Source organism: Lipotes vexillifer, unplaced genomic scaffold (genome assembly GCF_000442215.2).
Source record: "Lipotes vexillifer unplaced genomic scaffold, Lipotes_vexillifer_v1.1 scaffold53, whole genome shotgun sequence".
Lineage (NCBI taxonomy): Eukaryota > Metazoa > Chordata > Mammalia > Artiodactyla > Lipotidae > Lipotes > Lipotes vexillifer.
Genome location: NW_006791814.1, coordinates 4449801 through 4465190, shown reverse-complemented (window position 1 = coordinate 4465190; position 15390 = coordinate 4449801).

Sequence of the window (15390 nt, the reverse complement as noted above, 5' to 3'; positions counted from 1 at the left end):
CCAGTGTGCAGGGCAGAAATTGAGACACAGATGTAGAGAACAAACGTATGGACACCAAGGGGGGAAAGTGATGGGGTGGGTGGTGGTGGTGGTGGCCATGGTGGGATGAATTGGGAGATTGGGATTGACATATATACACTAATATGTATAAAATGGATAACTAATAAGAACCTGCTCTAAAAAAAAATAGAATAAAATTCAAAAATTCAAAAAAAAAAAACCTCTCAAATTTCTCTTGGTAATTAAGTAGGGGTGATCCATATTATTAAATGTTAGCAAAAACTAGATAGAAAATATGAGTAAAAAAATTACTATTGAGCATTATCAAAATACATTAAAAAACCTACAAATAAATGCATCTAGAAATGTACAGAAATTTTCTGAAAAAAACCTACAAAATTTTACTAAATGACATTTTAAAAGATATGGATAAATTGATTTTGAAATTTTCCATAATGAGGAAAAAAAAGATTCTAAAAAGATATGCTCTTCCCCAAACAGGAAGCCTCTACAAGGTCAAGGTGTCCTTCTTGGCCAACATCATTTATACCTTAAATGTAATCAAAATCAAAACCCAGTGGGTTTTCCAACCTCTAATAAAGTAATTGATTCAGGTGATGATTATCCATGGCTTCTAAAATCATTTGGTAAAAGTTTGACTGGGACTGGATATTTAGAGGGGGCCAAGTCTTCACCTCACAGTTTATCTGCAGTTTGTAAGTAGGAAAGCACCACTTTACAAAGAGAGTATGAGGGGATATCACCTAAAAAGCATTAATCTATCTTCACTGCACTAAAAGTCTTCCTCCTGAGATGTTGCAATACAAACACACAGCATGGCTGTGATGTGTTCTTGTCAAAATACCGAACTTGAACCTCAACAAACCTCATCTACAGGAAATACAAAGGATAGAGGAGTAAGTTGAAAGATATCACAGGGAAGTAACATGGGATACTCTGAAGAACAATTCCTCTGTTTCATTCAACAAATAAATAACATGAAGTAGGAAGAGGAGGACGGGAAGGAAGAGAAGTAAGAGTTGAAGAAATGTTCTAGGTTAAAAGAAACTTAAGAGACATACAACCAACTCGATGTGTGTGACTTATTTGGATTCCATTCAAACAAACCAAGTGTACCAAGTCCTTTTTGAGATGGTGAGAAAAATAGACTATTAGATGATGTTAAGAAAATACTGTTAATTGTGTTAGGTATGACAATGGTATTGTGATTACATGAGAACATGTCCTTAAACTGAAGTATTGAAGGATAAAAATGAGAGATGCAGTGGATTTACTTTAAAATATTTCAGCCAGAAAAGGGGCGGGCTATACAAGAAGGAGGTGTTGTCAAATGTTAATTGCTGAGACTTATAAGTTCCAGAGATGTGATGTACAGCATGATGACTTTAGCTGTCAATACTGTATTGTACACTTGACAGTTGCTAAGAGAGTAGAGCTTTTTTTGCTGTTGTTCTTGCTGGAGTTTGCTCACCCTTTTCCCTCTCAGTTCTACTGAGATCACTGACACACAGCACTCTCTGTAAGTTTAAGGTGTACAGTGTAATGATTTGACTTACATATATCATGAAATGATTGCCACAATAAGTTTAGTTAACATTCATCACCCCAGATACAAAAGAAAAAAAAAAGAAAAAAACAATGTTCTCACCATAACAACAACTACCACAGAATGGTAATTGTGTGAGTTAAAGAATGTGTTCACTGTTGGTGGGAATGTAAATTGGGGCAGCCACTATGGAAAACAGTATGGAGGTTCCTCAAAAACCTAAAAATAGAGTTGCCATATGATCCAGCAATCCCAGTCCTGGGCATATATCTGGACAAAATTCTAATTCAAAAAGATACATGCACCCCTATGTTCACAGCAGCACTATTCACAATAGCCAAGATATGGAAACAACCTAAATGTCTATTGACAGATGAATGGATAAAGAAGATGTGAGATATATATATATATATATATATATATATATATATATATGTATATGTATATATATATATATAATGGAATATTACTCAGCCATAAAAAAGAGTGAAATAATGTCATTTGCAGCAACATAAATGGGCCTAGAGATTATCATACTAAGTGAAGTGAGTCAGAAAGAGAAAGACAAATACCATATGCTATCACTTATATGTGGAATATAAAATGACCCAAATGAAACTATCTACAAAACAGAAACAGACCCGCAGACATAGAGCAGACTTGTGTTTGCTGGGGGGGAAAGCAGTGGAGGGATGGACTGGGAGTTTGGGATTAGCAGATGCAAAATATTATATATAGAATGGATAAACAACAAGGTCCTACTATATAGCACAGGAAACTATATTCAATATCCTGTGATAAACCATAATGGAAAAGAATATGAAAAAGAATGTAGATATATGTATAACTGAATCACTTTTCTGTACAGCAGAAACTAGCACAACATTGTAAATCAACTGTTAAATCAATAAAATGAATTTTTTAAAAAAGAATGTGTTAACTAACCTTATTATGGTGATATGTAATATATATGTGTACCAAATCATCACATTGTACACCTTAAACTTACACAATGTTGTATGTCAATTGATATATCAACAAAGCTGGGAGAAATGTTGATTATTGAATCTGGCTGATAGGTATACAGGGCCTCAGAAAAGTATTTACCGTTTTTTTGTGTGTGTGTGTGAAAATTTTTATGATAAAATGTTTAACAAAAAACAATGAATTTAGTTTTGAAATTTAAGAAAATGATTGTTAGGTCAACATGAAAGAATGAAACACTTGTGACATGGACAATTAGATTAATGAAGATTAATGAAGGGTAATGGGCACCACCAGTCACTAAAATGTATTGTGAAGCTACAATTACCAAAGCAATGATGGCACAAGAATAAACAGTCAATAAAGAAGAACAGAAACCCCAAACACAGCCCCTGTTACATATAAAACTTGAGTTTTTATAAAGTTCTGATTTCCAATCAATGGCAAAAGTATGAATTATTCACTAAATGATACTAGGACAATTGCTTAATAACTTAGAACAGAAGGTATTTCCCTATCTCATACCCCTATGCCAAAATAGATTTCAGATGCATTAAAGAATTAACATGTTTTTCAAAATCCACAAAAGAAATGTAAGTAAATATAGTAAACATGCATCTGACATCACAGTCGAAAAGACTCTTTGCAGCATAAAAACAAAGGGAGAAAACACAAATGAAAAGACTGATCTGACTATCCCCAAATTTAAAACTTTGGTACAAAGCAAAAAACAAGAAAACAAATATTTGCAGGATAAGATTAAAAGAAGCATTTAGCAAACTCATCTCATTCAGTCCTCAGAACCATCCTATAAAATAAATATTGCTCTCTCTATCTTATAGAGAGTAAACTGAGGTTATTAAAAGAAGCATTTAGCAAACTCATCTCATTCAGTCCTCAGAACCATCCTATAAAATAAATATTGCTCTCTCTATCTTATAGAGAGTAAACTGAGGTTTAAAAGCAGTTCTAAGAGGGAAGTTTATAGCAATACAAGCCCACCTTAAGAAGCAGGAAACATCTCGAATAAACAACCTAACCTTGCACCTCAAGCAATTAGAGAAAGAAGAACAAAAAAACCCCAGAGTTAGCAGAAGGAAAGAAATCATAAAAATCAGATCAGAAATAAATGAAAAAGAAATGAAGGAAACAATAGCAAAGATCAATAAAACTAAAAGCTGGTTCTTTGAGAAGATAAACAAAATTGATAAACCATTAGCCAGACTCATCAAGAAAAAAAGGGAGAAGACTCAAATCAATAGAATCAGAAATGAAAAAGGAGAAGTAACAACTGACACTGCAGAAATACAAAGGATCATGAGGGATTACTACAAGCAACTCTATGCCAATAAAATGGACAATCTGGAAGAAATGGACAAATTCTTAGAAATGCACAAACTGCCAAGACTGAATCAGGAAGAAATAGAAAATATGAACAGACCAATCACAAACACTGAAATTGAAACTGTGATTAAAAATCTTCCAACAAACAAAAGCCCAGGACCAGATGGCTTCACAGGCGAATTCTATCAAACATTTAGAGAAGAGCTAACACCTATCCTTCTCAAACTCTTCCAAAATATAGCAGAGGGAGGAACACTCCCAAACTCATTCTACGAGGCCACCATCACCTTGATACCAAAACCAGACAAGGATGTCACAAAGAAAGAAAACTACAGGCCAATATCACTGATGAACATAGATGCAAAAATCCTCAACAAAATACTAGCAAACAGAATCCAACAGCACATTAAAAGGATCATACACCATGATCAAGTGGGGTTTATTCCAGGAATGCAAGGATTCTTCAATATACGCAAATCTATCAATGTGATTAACCATATTAACAAATTGAAGGAGAAAAACCATATGATCATCTCAATAGATGCAGAGAAAGCTTTTGACAAAATTCAACACCCATTTATGATAAAAACCCTGCAGAAAGTAGGTGTAGAGGGAACTTTCCTCAATATAATAAAGGCCGTATATGACAAGCCCACAGCCAACATCATCCTCAATGGCGAAAAACTGAAAGCATTTCCACTAAGGTCAGGAACAAGACAAGGTTGCCCACTCTCACCACTCTTATTCAACATAGTTTTGGAAGTTTTAGCCACAGCAATCAGAGAAGAAAAGGAAATAAAAGGAATCCAAATCGGAAAAGAAGAAGTAAAGCTGTCACTGTTTGCAGATGACATGATACTATACATAGAGAATCCTAAAGATGCTACCAGAAAACTACTAGAGCTAATCAATGAATTTGGTAAAGTAGCAGGATACAAAATTAATGCACAGAAATCTCTGGCATTCCTATATACTAACGATGAAAAATCTGAAAGTGAAATCAAGAAAACACTCCCATTTACCATTGCAACAAAAAGAATAAAATATCTAGGAATAAACCTACCTAAGGAGACAAAAGACCTGTATGCAGAAAATTATAAGACACTGATGAAAGAAATTAAAGATGATACAAACAGATGGAGAGATATACCATGTTCTTGGATTGGAAGAATCAACATTGTGAAAATGACTCTACTCCCCAAAGCAATCTATAGATTCAATGCAATCCCTATCAAACTACCACTGGCATTTTTCACAGAACTAGAACAAAAAATTTCACAATTTGTATGGAAACACAAAAGACCCCGAATAGCCAAAGCAATCTTGAGAACAAAAAATGGAGCTGGAGGAATCAGGCTGCCTGACTTCAGACTATACTACAAAGCTACAGTAATCAAGACAGTATGGTACTGGCACAAAAACAGAAAGATAGATCAATGGAATAGGATAGAAAGCCCAGAGATAAACCCATGCACATATGGTCACCTTATCTTTGATAAAGGTGGCAGGAATATACAGTGGAGAAAGGACAGCCCCTTCAATAAGTGGTGCTGGGAAAACTGGACAGGTACATGTAAAAGTATGAGATTAGATCACTCCCTAACACCATACACAAAAATAAGCTCAAAATGGATTAAAGACCTAAATGTAAGGCCAGAAACTATCAAACTCTTAGAGGAAAACATAGGCAGAACACTCTATGACATAAATCACAGCAAGATCCTTCTTGACCCATCTCCTAGAGTAATGGAGATAAAAACAAAAATAAACAAATGGGACCTAATGAAACTTCAAAGCTTTTGCACAGCAAAGGAAACCATAAACAAGACCAAAAGACAGCCCTCAGAATGGGAGAAAATATTTGCAAATGAATCAACTGACAAAGGATTAATCTCTAAAATTTACAGGCAGCTCATGCAGCTCAATAACAAAAAAATAAACAACCCAATCCAAAAATGGGCAGAAGACCTAAATAGACATTTCTCCAAAGAAGATATACAGACTGCCAACAAACACATGAAAGAATGCTCAACATCATTAATCATTAGAGAAATGCAAATCAAAACTACAATGAGATAAAAAAAAAAAAAAAAAAAAAAAAAGTTAAGAAATGTGTCCAAAGTCACACGGCTAGAACCTGGTGGCACTAGGATTCAAAAGTAGGTCTGACCTAGAGAGGTGGGATAGGGAGGATGGGAGGGAGATGCAAGAGGGAGGAGATATGGGGATGTATGTATATGTATAGCTGATTCACTTTGTTATAAAGCAGAAACTAACACACCATTTTAAAGCAATTATAGTCCAATAAAAATGTTAAAATTTTAAAAATAAATTTAAAAATAAATAAATAAATTGGAAAAAAAGTAGGTCTGCCTGAGAAGCAGATTCGCAGATACAGAGAACAAATTAGTGGTTACCAGTGTGTGTGTGGGGGGATGGCAACATGGGGGGGGGGAGGTGCAAACTATTGGGTGTAAGATAGCCTACAGGGATGTATTGTACAACATGGGGAATATAGCCAATATTTTGTAATAACTGTAAATGGACTATAACCTTTAAAAACAGTATAACAATTTTAAAGACTTATTAAAAGTAAATTAATTTAAAAAGTAGGTCTGCCTGACCCCAGTTTACATCCCCCAACCACTTTACCATACTGCCTCTTGTGTATGACAAGCTAGTAGTATCCTTAATATATAAACAGTTCTTAAAACTCAATAATAAAAATAAAAGTACCCCCAATAAAAATGGGCAAAGTACAAAATCAGGTAATTCACACAAGAAGAAATACAGTCGGTCAGTGTGAACATATAAAGAAATGCTCTTCATCACTAACATTCAGAGAAAGGTGAATTAAAATGAGACACCACTTTCCATTGGCAGAGATTTTATTTACTTCTTTTTGAATAGCATGTATTTGGTGAGTATATCTGTTAAGGATCTTTGGTTGTGGGCAACAGCAACTGAATTTTAGACAGTTCTCTTTTTTTTTTTTTGTGGTATGCGGGCCTCTCACTCTTGTGGCCTCTCCCGCTGCGGAGCACAGGCTCCGGACGTGCAGGCCCAGCGGCCATGGCTCACGGGCCCAGCCGCTCCGCGGCATGTGGAATCCTCCCGGACCGGGGCACCAACCCATGTCCCCTGCATCGGCAGGCGGACTCTCAACCACTGCGCCACCAGGGAAGACCTAGACAGTTCTCTTTAGAGCACTGCCTTCTCTGTTCAGGATTTGAGTGGAGGGGTGGGCAGTTTAGAGGTCATGGAACTGGGTCAAATGCCCTCACCTGTGATATGGAAATTACCTGGTGACTGGCAGGCAAACAGAATTATAGGAGTTGGGGAGCAATGACTCCACCAGGGATGCTGGGCAAACAAAAACAAGAGACATCTACTGCAAAGCAGGTGCAGGCTCTCCTACACTCATTTCCTTCCTTTCTGAAATGGAATTTGACTGGATACTCAAAGCCTGAAATAGATCATGCCCTTTGACCTTGCATATATTTTTGTTTTTGTTTGGTTTTTGTTTGTTTTTTTTTAAACATCTTTATTAGAGTATAATTGCTTTACAATGGTGTGTTAGTTTCTGCTTTATAACAAAGTGAATGAGTTGTACATATACATAGGTTCCCATATCTCTTCCCTCTTGCGTCGCCCTCCCTCCTACTCTCCCTATCCCACCCCTCTAGGTGGTCACAAACCACCGAGCTGATCTCCCTGTGCTATGTGGCTGCTTCCCACTAGCTATCTATTTTACGTTTGGTAGTGTATATATGTCCATGCCACTCTCACTTTGTCACAGCTCACCCTTCCCCCTCCGCATATCCTCAAGTCCATGCTTTAGTAGGTCTGTGTCTTTATTCCTGTCCTGCCCCTAGGTTCTTCAGAACCTTTTTTTTTTTTTTTTACATTCCATATATATGTGTTAGCATATGGTATTTGTTTTTCTCTTTCTGACTTACTTCACTCTGTATGACAGACTCTAGCTCCATCCACCTCACTACAAATAACTCAATTTCGTTTCTTCTTATGGCTGAGTAATATTCCATTGTATATATGTACCACATCTTCTTTATCCATTCATCTGTTGATGGACACTTAGGTTACTTCCATGTCCTGGCTATTGTAAATAGAGCTGCAATGAACATTTTGGTACATGACTCTTTTTGAATTATGGTTTTCTCAGGGTATATGCCCAGTAGTGGGATTGCTGGGTCGTATGGTAGTTCTATTTGTAGTTTTTTAAGGAACCTCCATACTGTTCTCCACAGTGGCTGTATCAATTTACATTTCTACCGGTTGTTTTCTATTGAGGTATAATTGACATATAACATTATATTACTTTTAGGTGTACCACATAATGATTTGCTATTTGTATAGATTGTGAAATTGACCACCACAATAAAACTTAACATCTGTTACCATACATAGTTACAAAATTTTTTCTTGTGATGAGAACTTTCAAAATCTACTCTCTTAGCAACTTTCAAATATCTAATACAGTATTATTAACTATAGTCACCATGCTGTACATTACATTCCCAGGACTTATATGTTTTATAACTGGAAGTTTGTACTTGTACATTTCCACTTTGACAAATTTACCCTAAGAAAATAGAGATGTGACTCAAAATGTATGTATAGAGATTGTTTCACAGCTTTATGTATGAAAGTTAAAAAATGGAAAGTTATGTGTTTCACAATAAGAAACTAATTATATATGTTTTGGCATATCAATCTTACAAAATACCATATAACCATTAGAAATGATGATATTGGAGGACACTTCATGACACCGGAAAATGTCTACAAAATCATCTTAGTTGGAAAAGCATTTCTTCAATGTATATGTAGTTTGTAATCAGGAAGAAAAATTAGCCTCATAAAATTCTCCTTCTAAATAAAGCTGCCAAGGGGATGCTAGAATTCCAAAAGTCACATCAGATCATAGACTACAGGGCTCCTCTTTTCCTGAGAGCTTAGAAGATAGCATGAGGGATTCAAGTTAAACCCAAGAAAGAACTTCCTGACTGTGGGAGCTGTCCTGGACTGGAACATGCTCTTCCTTTCTCAGGGTCACACGAGGTATTGCCTCACTTCCAAGGGCCTGGATGGGGATCATGGAGAGGTGATGACAGTTGTCCCAGCCTAGTTAGAAATTAACTTTGTGTCCTTGAGCCAGTCCTCTCCCATTAACAGCCTACAGTTTTCTTATCTTTCACATGGGAGGGTGGGGAGGATGGTCTTGATCTCATCCGGTCCTGGTAAGTTACTAAGGTTCAGTGGGGTTTCTGCCTGGGACCCCTTAGGACCCTGAGCCCCAGTTGTCTCTCTTCCACCAAACGCAGGAGCGAGATGATGTGAAATCTACGGTGGGGACCTTGGCTGAGACGATTTTTTGCTCAGGATCCCTTAGGGCCAGAGAAGGGGTCCCAGAGGCCACCTCCATCTGCTGTGACCAGCGACCGCAGCCAAACCTAAACCCTTGCTCCATCCACCCCCGACAGCTCAGTCAGCCCCAGGCGGAGGGCATTTCTACCAGATGCCGCTGAAGGTGACCTTACCAAAGGTGGGGAGGTCTCGCTCTCCCATCCACGGGAGCCCAAGAGGGGAGGCCAGGGCTGGCCTCAATCACCGTGCCAGCCTGGGCCAGCCTTCTCCAGCAGAGAGCTCTGACCCTAACTCGAATGCTTCCTAAGCACCCAGAACTCTGCAAACCCCTCCTGGCCATTCAGAGCTGACTTTTATCCTCTGCCTAAGCCATTGCTGGGGCTTCAAAGTCTTAGAGAACCAGGAAAGGGAGCATCTGACTCAACAACCCTCACTCTTTATACAGATGAGAAAAACTGAGGTCCAAAGAGGAACAAGACTTCTCCAAATCACAGCCCAAGTTGGTGATACAGGCAGGACTGGATCCTAGTCCCAGGCACCCAGGGCTTGTCCCCACCCATCATCAGTTCTTGCACAAGCACCCTTGCACAGAGGCTCTTGAGCAGGGGGTGAGGCCAGGATGAGGCAGACACATGCCACTCCATCCAGCCCCTCTCCTTCCTCCCCTGACTCAGTTGCTCTAGCCTCCCTGAGGCTGCAGATGTTAATTTAGGGGCCTCTGGGTTCCACCTCATTAGGTGTTGGCAACAGAAACATGAGGGCCCACAGCCTCCTTCTCCTGGTGGCCCTCCTGGATTTGGGGGGCCAGCTGCCTGCTACCTTGGGCAGGAGGAAGGGAGGTGAGTATGGGTAGGTTCCTCTGCTCCAGGCATAGAGGTGGTTTCTACCTTGTAGGGGAGAATAAGGGTTTGGGGGAAAGCAAGCAATGCAGTGTGTGTGTGTGTGTGTGTGTGTGTGTGTGTGTGTGTGTGTGTGAGTGAGTGTGCCTGTTTCTTAGTGCTTTCGGCAGCTTGCCTTTTGTCTGTATAGCTTTGTGCCTGTAAGCCTGCCTGCGTGTGTGGCTGTAAATGTCCCCCTGCCAGTTTCCCCGTGCTTGTCTGTGCCTGTCTACACATTTGAGTGTAAGATTGTGTTTACACACGTGTCTGTCTCTAGGTACACGTGTATCTTTGTGCCTGCTCGTGGGCGTGGTTTGCATCTGCACATGTATCCTTAGGAACGACCGCATACATGTGTGCCTGAGCCTGTGTGCCTGTCCACGTGACAACACGCGTCTCCCTGTGTCTCTGGGGAGGGGAGGAGATGGAGCGGAGGTCCCTGCTCTCTGGTTGTCTGCATGGAGGTGTCTGGATCTGTGGGCTCGCATGGCAGGGAGATGACTCTTTCTGTCACCTTCTGTGGCCAGCTAGGCCTGGTCTGGCCCCCTGTCCATCTTGTTTCTGTCATTCTCCAGCCTTCTCTGGCCCCCAGCCCAATCTGTGAAAGGGCCTCCAGAGTTGACTAGGGGGCGTGGTTTCTGGGATCTGGGGTCTGTCCGGAGGAAGTTTTACCCCTACTGTCTTCTCCTCTGCCTCCTCCAAAAGGCTGGGTCTGACCTGTCAACAGGCGCGGGAGGCTGGGGCCGCTGGGGTAGCTACACAGGCGCCTCCCGGCTCGGGCGATGCCTCCACCTCCATCCCTTCTGGAGCTGTAACACTCTGACCTACATACACCCGGGCAGCCCTGGCCCTGCTTTGGGGGAAAGAGACAGTCGTGGGGGCAGGTTCCCTCCTCCACAGGGCCCTGGGGAGCAGGTCTCTGCATCCTCTCTGCCCCTCGAGCCTTCCTCAGAGCTGTGAGCAGCTTTGGGAAAGAGAGTGCTCAGAGGCCCCCGGGCTGACGAGGGAAGGATGCTGGCGAGTTCCAAGGCCAGGGCCGTGCTGGCTGTGATTCATGCACCATCACCACGTTCCTCTCATTGCCATGTTGTGAGGTCAGGACTATCTTTATCCCCATTTTAGAGATAAGGAAACTGAGGCTCAGCGGGAAACCACTTGCGCAAGGCCAAGGACAGGACTCTGAGTTAGTGTCACAGGTGGCATTTGGATGCAGGTCTTTGGAATCAGGCAAACTCACCCTCTCAACTTACTCCTTGGAAAATGAGGTCGCATGACTCTCTCCTAGGAGTAAACAATGTCTTGAGGAATAAGGTGCTGGCATCCAGTAAGTGCAGCCTAAGTGGGCACTTCAGGAGAGCTTCTGGGGGCACTGGGAGAGGACACCCCGAAACCCAGCCCAGCTGCACAGAGATGAGAGCTGGGGCCCGCAGAACCTGAGCCCACGTCGGACCTGTGTCACGGCTCACCGGGACATGCTGGTTTCCCCCGAATTTACACGTCCCTTTCTCCCCTGATTCTCTCCCGTGAGACATCGGCCCGGGGACTCAGTAGGATTTCAGACAATGGAGAGAGACACAGTGTTGTCTGTGAAAGCCCAAACACCTCTGTTTAAAAGACACCTCCCCCCACCCCCCTTACTCCCACCCCTCAAACATCTGGGCATCTCTGACATAAAGAGCCTGCACAGTCCCTGGTAAACAGTAAGTGACTGACCAATGTTTTCAATGGTTATGTGAACAGATCTGTGTCTGTGTAGCTCTGGGTGTGTGGTTATGTGTAAATGACATACACATACATGTATAATGAACTGGGATGTATGACCTGGGACATATACACATAGTCAAATAAGTTATAAACACATGCCTACACACATAAGTATAAACACACATAATTATACATACACAGTCATATATGCATAAGTGTATAGCATATGTGTTGTGAACGGAGATATATATAAGTGCATACACATTATTTATGGGTGGGTCAGTCTCCATCACTGGACGATACCTCATTGGCCTCTATTTCTTTGGGGCCTGGTCATAGTCAGGACTTAATGAGTGGGGGTGTCCACGAGGGAATGAGAGCCCCCCCAAGGGACATTCCTGAACCCAGGGAGCTGGATTTCTGACTCTCGCTCTTCCCCAGGACTCACTTTGGGATGGGAAAGGAGGTGAGCAGATGCCTCCCTGCTTTACCTGCTGGGTCTCCATTTGTGTCCTGATAGAATCTGGGGATGAAGTTGGGGATCCTGGGTCTTCTCCCCTTGTTCCTTTGACCTTGCGGTGTCATCACAGGTGAGTCACTGCTCTGGGCTTCTGTTGGCCCTGTTGGAAGATGCAACTTCCTCACTGCCACAGTCCTTCTCACGGGATTCAAATGGCTGAACTGTTGACTCAAAAGCAGCAAATGCTAATTATATGGATACAAGGAGGGGAGAAGATGGAGAACAATCAGGGAGTCACTGACTGCCTGTGAGCTTGGGTATTTCCCTTCCTCTTTCTGGGCCTCAGTTTGCCCATCTATAAACTCACGCGGTTAACGCAGAGAATACGGTACATTGTGTTCTTCCATCTATAAACTCACGCGGTTAACGCAGAGAATACGGTACATTGTGTTCTTCCATCTATAAACTCACGCGGTTAACGCAGAGAATACGGTACATTGTGTTCTTCCATCTATAAACTCACGCGGTTAACGCAGAGAATACGGTACATTGTGTTCTTTGCCTCCCCTTCCCTCCCCAGCCTGACCCTGGCTTTTGTGGAGGAAAGTATACATCCCCCGCCTAGTGACTTGGGGCTTGGCCCTGGAACTTGCTTTGGCTGATGGGACATGGGTGCAGGTGACAGTGTGCCAGTTTCGAGGCAAGGCACCAGGCTTCTTGGAGCTTCCACCCTCTGCCACGAGAAAAACTTGCCTAGCAGCCACTGGTCTCAGATGAAAGACACCTGGTGGGGAGGGGCAGGCCTCAACTTGAGGTGTCCCAGCCAATCTTCAAACTTGTGAGAGGGAAATAAATGTTTGTGATAGGAAGTCAGTGAGATTTGGGGGTTGTTCCTTACAGATTTATCACACTAAGAGTTTGTCTAATTCAGATAATGATTATTATTCTTTAGTGAACGCCCACTGTATGCTTCACACTTTAAAAGATCATTTCATCCACCCGATAAGCGCAAGAAAGGTGGGTATCATTATTCCCATTTGACAATGAAGGAGCGGAGCTTTGAGCTAAGAGGTGAAACAGCCAGAACTAAACCATATCATGTTCCTCCTCAGATACTGATAAAATCAGTCACACTTAAAATCACAGTGCACTTACCCTGTACCAGGTGGCATTTTCATTACTTTACCTGTATAATCTCATTAAGTCCTCACAGCTTTACTATGTAGGCTTTATCATTTTTGCCCATGTCATGTACGAGGAAACTGAGGCACAAAGAAGTTAATCTGGCCAAGGTTGTACAGCTTATAACTAGTAGAGCCGGGATTCAACCCCGAGGAGTCTGACACCAAAGCTTACAACCTTATTGACCACAATAATTACATTCTGTAATTATTGAAAAGAAGGAATTTGAAAATTCCTTCTAGCGCTAAAGACTCAGTTTCCACATCTGAAAAATGGGGATTACAAGACCCAAGACCCAAGAAGCATGAGTGACCAGCTTTAATTCTAGATGCTCAGAGCCTGAGTCTGATGGTGTGCAGCTCATTGTCCTGGGTTCCTTTCCTGAAAGGCATCAGGAGGAAGAGACTCCCACACGAGCCAGTTAGGATTTGGCTGCCAAGGGCCCCATGTCCTGAGGCTTTGAGTTCTGAGCTAGTTGCCTGGAACAGCTGCAGGCAGCAGATCACAGGTCACGGCTTCTCTGGCTACAGGTGGCAGCAACTATACAGACCATTCTAGAGTCACCTGCTTAGCTTCCTGCCTAACTTAGTACTGTTCCATAAGGTCTGTGCTTTGGTCTCTGCAGTGTCAGTTCTGTCCTCAGCTACCAAATTCCAGCCCATCCAGCTGCATCTCCACTGCTTGTCTCCACTGCCCTTCTGGAAAATCCGGTGGGAGGCTGGACACCTGTGTCCAGGAGCCTGGGCCTTCAAACTCCAATCTCGCTTTCCTCCCTCCCTCATCCACGAACTGTTTGCTGAGCACTTAGTACAGGCTCTAGGCTGTGCCTTCACAGAGCTCCCACACTGGAGGCTGAGACAGAGCCCTAGCTACAGAGTTTATGTTATGCATCAGACTGGAGGAATCCAGGGGACCATGGGAGGCCAGGAGGGACCTAACTCAGCCTGGAGACCAGCGAAGACTTCCTGAAGGAGGGGGAGTCAAGCCAAGATGCTGAGCTTTAGTAGGAATTCACCAAGTATGACACCAACAGCAATGTCCCCAGTTAGATATATTTGCCCGCCCCCAGGTTACTGAGGTGCTGGTGGCATACTATATTTTGACCTGGGTGGCTGTCACACAGATGCATAGATATGTAAAAAAAAAAATCATTCAGCTGTAACTTAAGGTTTCTGCACTTTACTATAAGAACATTATACTTCAATTTATTAAAGTAAATTAAAATTTTAAAAATTTGTTTCCTCCCTAGGAGGCCTCTGTTTACTCATTGGTAAAATGAGGGAATCAGACAAGAGCATCTTCCTGCTCTAACCTCTTTTTTTTAAAATTTTTATTTCTTTTTGGCTCTTTATTTCTGGTTGGATCTTTGTTGCTACACACGGGCTTTCTCTAGTTGCGGAGAGCAGGGGCTGCTCTTCGTTGCGGTGCGTGGGCTTCTCATTGCGGTGGCTTCTCTTGTTGCAGAGCACGGGCTGTAGGCATAATCTCTTATTTTGAGGGAAGAACTGAAGTGGCACAGCCCAGAGATGCACTGTCCAATATGGTAGTCACTAGCCACAAGTGGCTACTGTGCACGTGAAATGTGATTAAGCCAAATTGGGATTTACTGTAGGTGAATGTATAGGCAGAATTCTAAGATGATTCCCAGTGACCCTTACCCCTGTATAATCTCCTCTTCTTTGAGAGTAGGTAAAAGGGAGACCGTCCTGGATGGGCCTGGCCTAAGCAGTGGAGTCCTTTAAAAGCAGAACATTTTCTCTGGCTGCTCACACAGCACTCCGGTTTGCCTAGGAGAATTTAAACATCCATGTTGAGACTTCCTGTGCGCCCACGTGGCCAGGAACCACAGGCAGCCTTTAGGAGCTGAGCGTATCCCCAGCAGA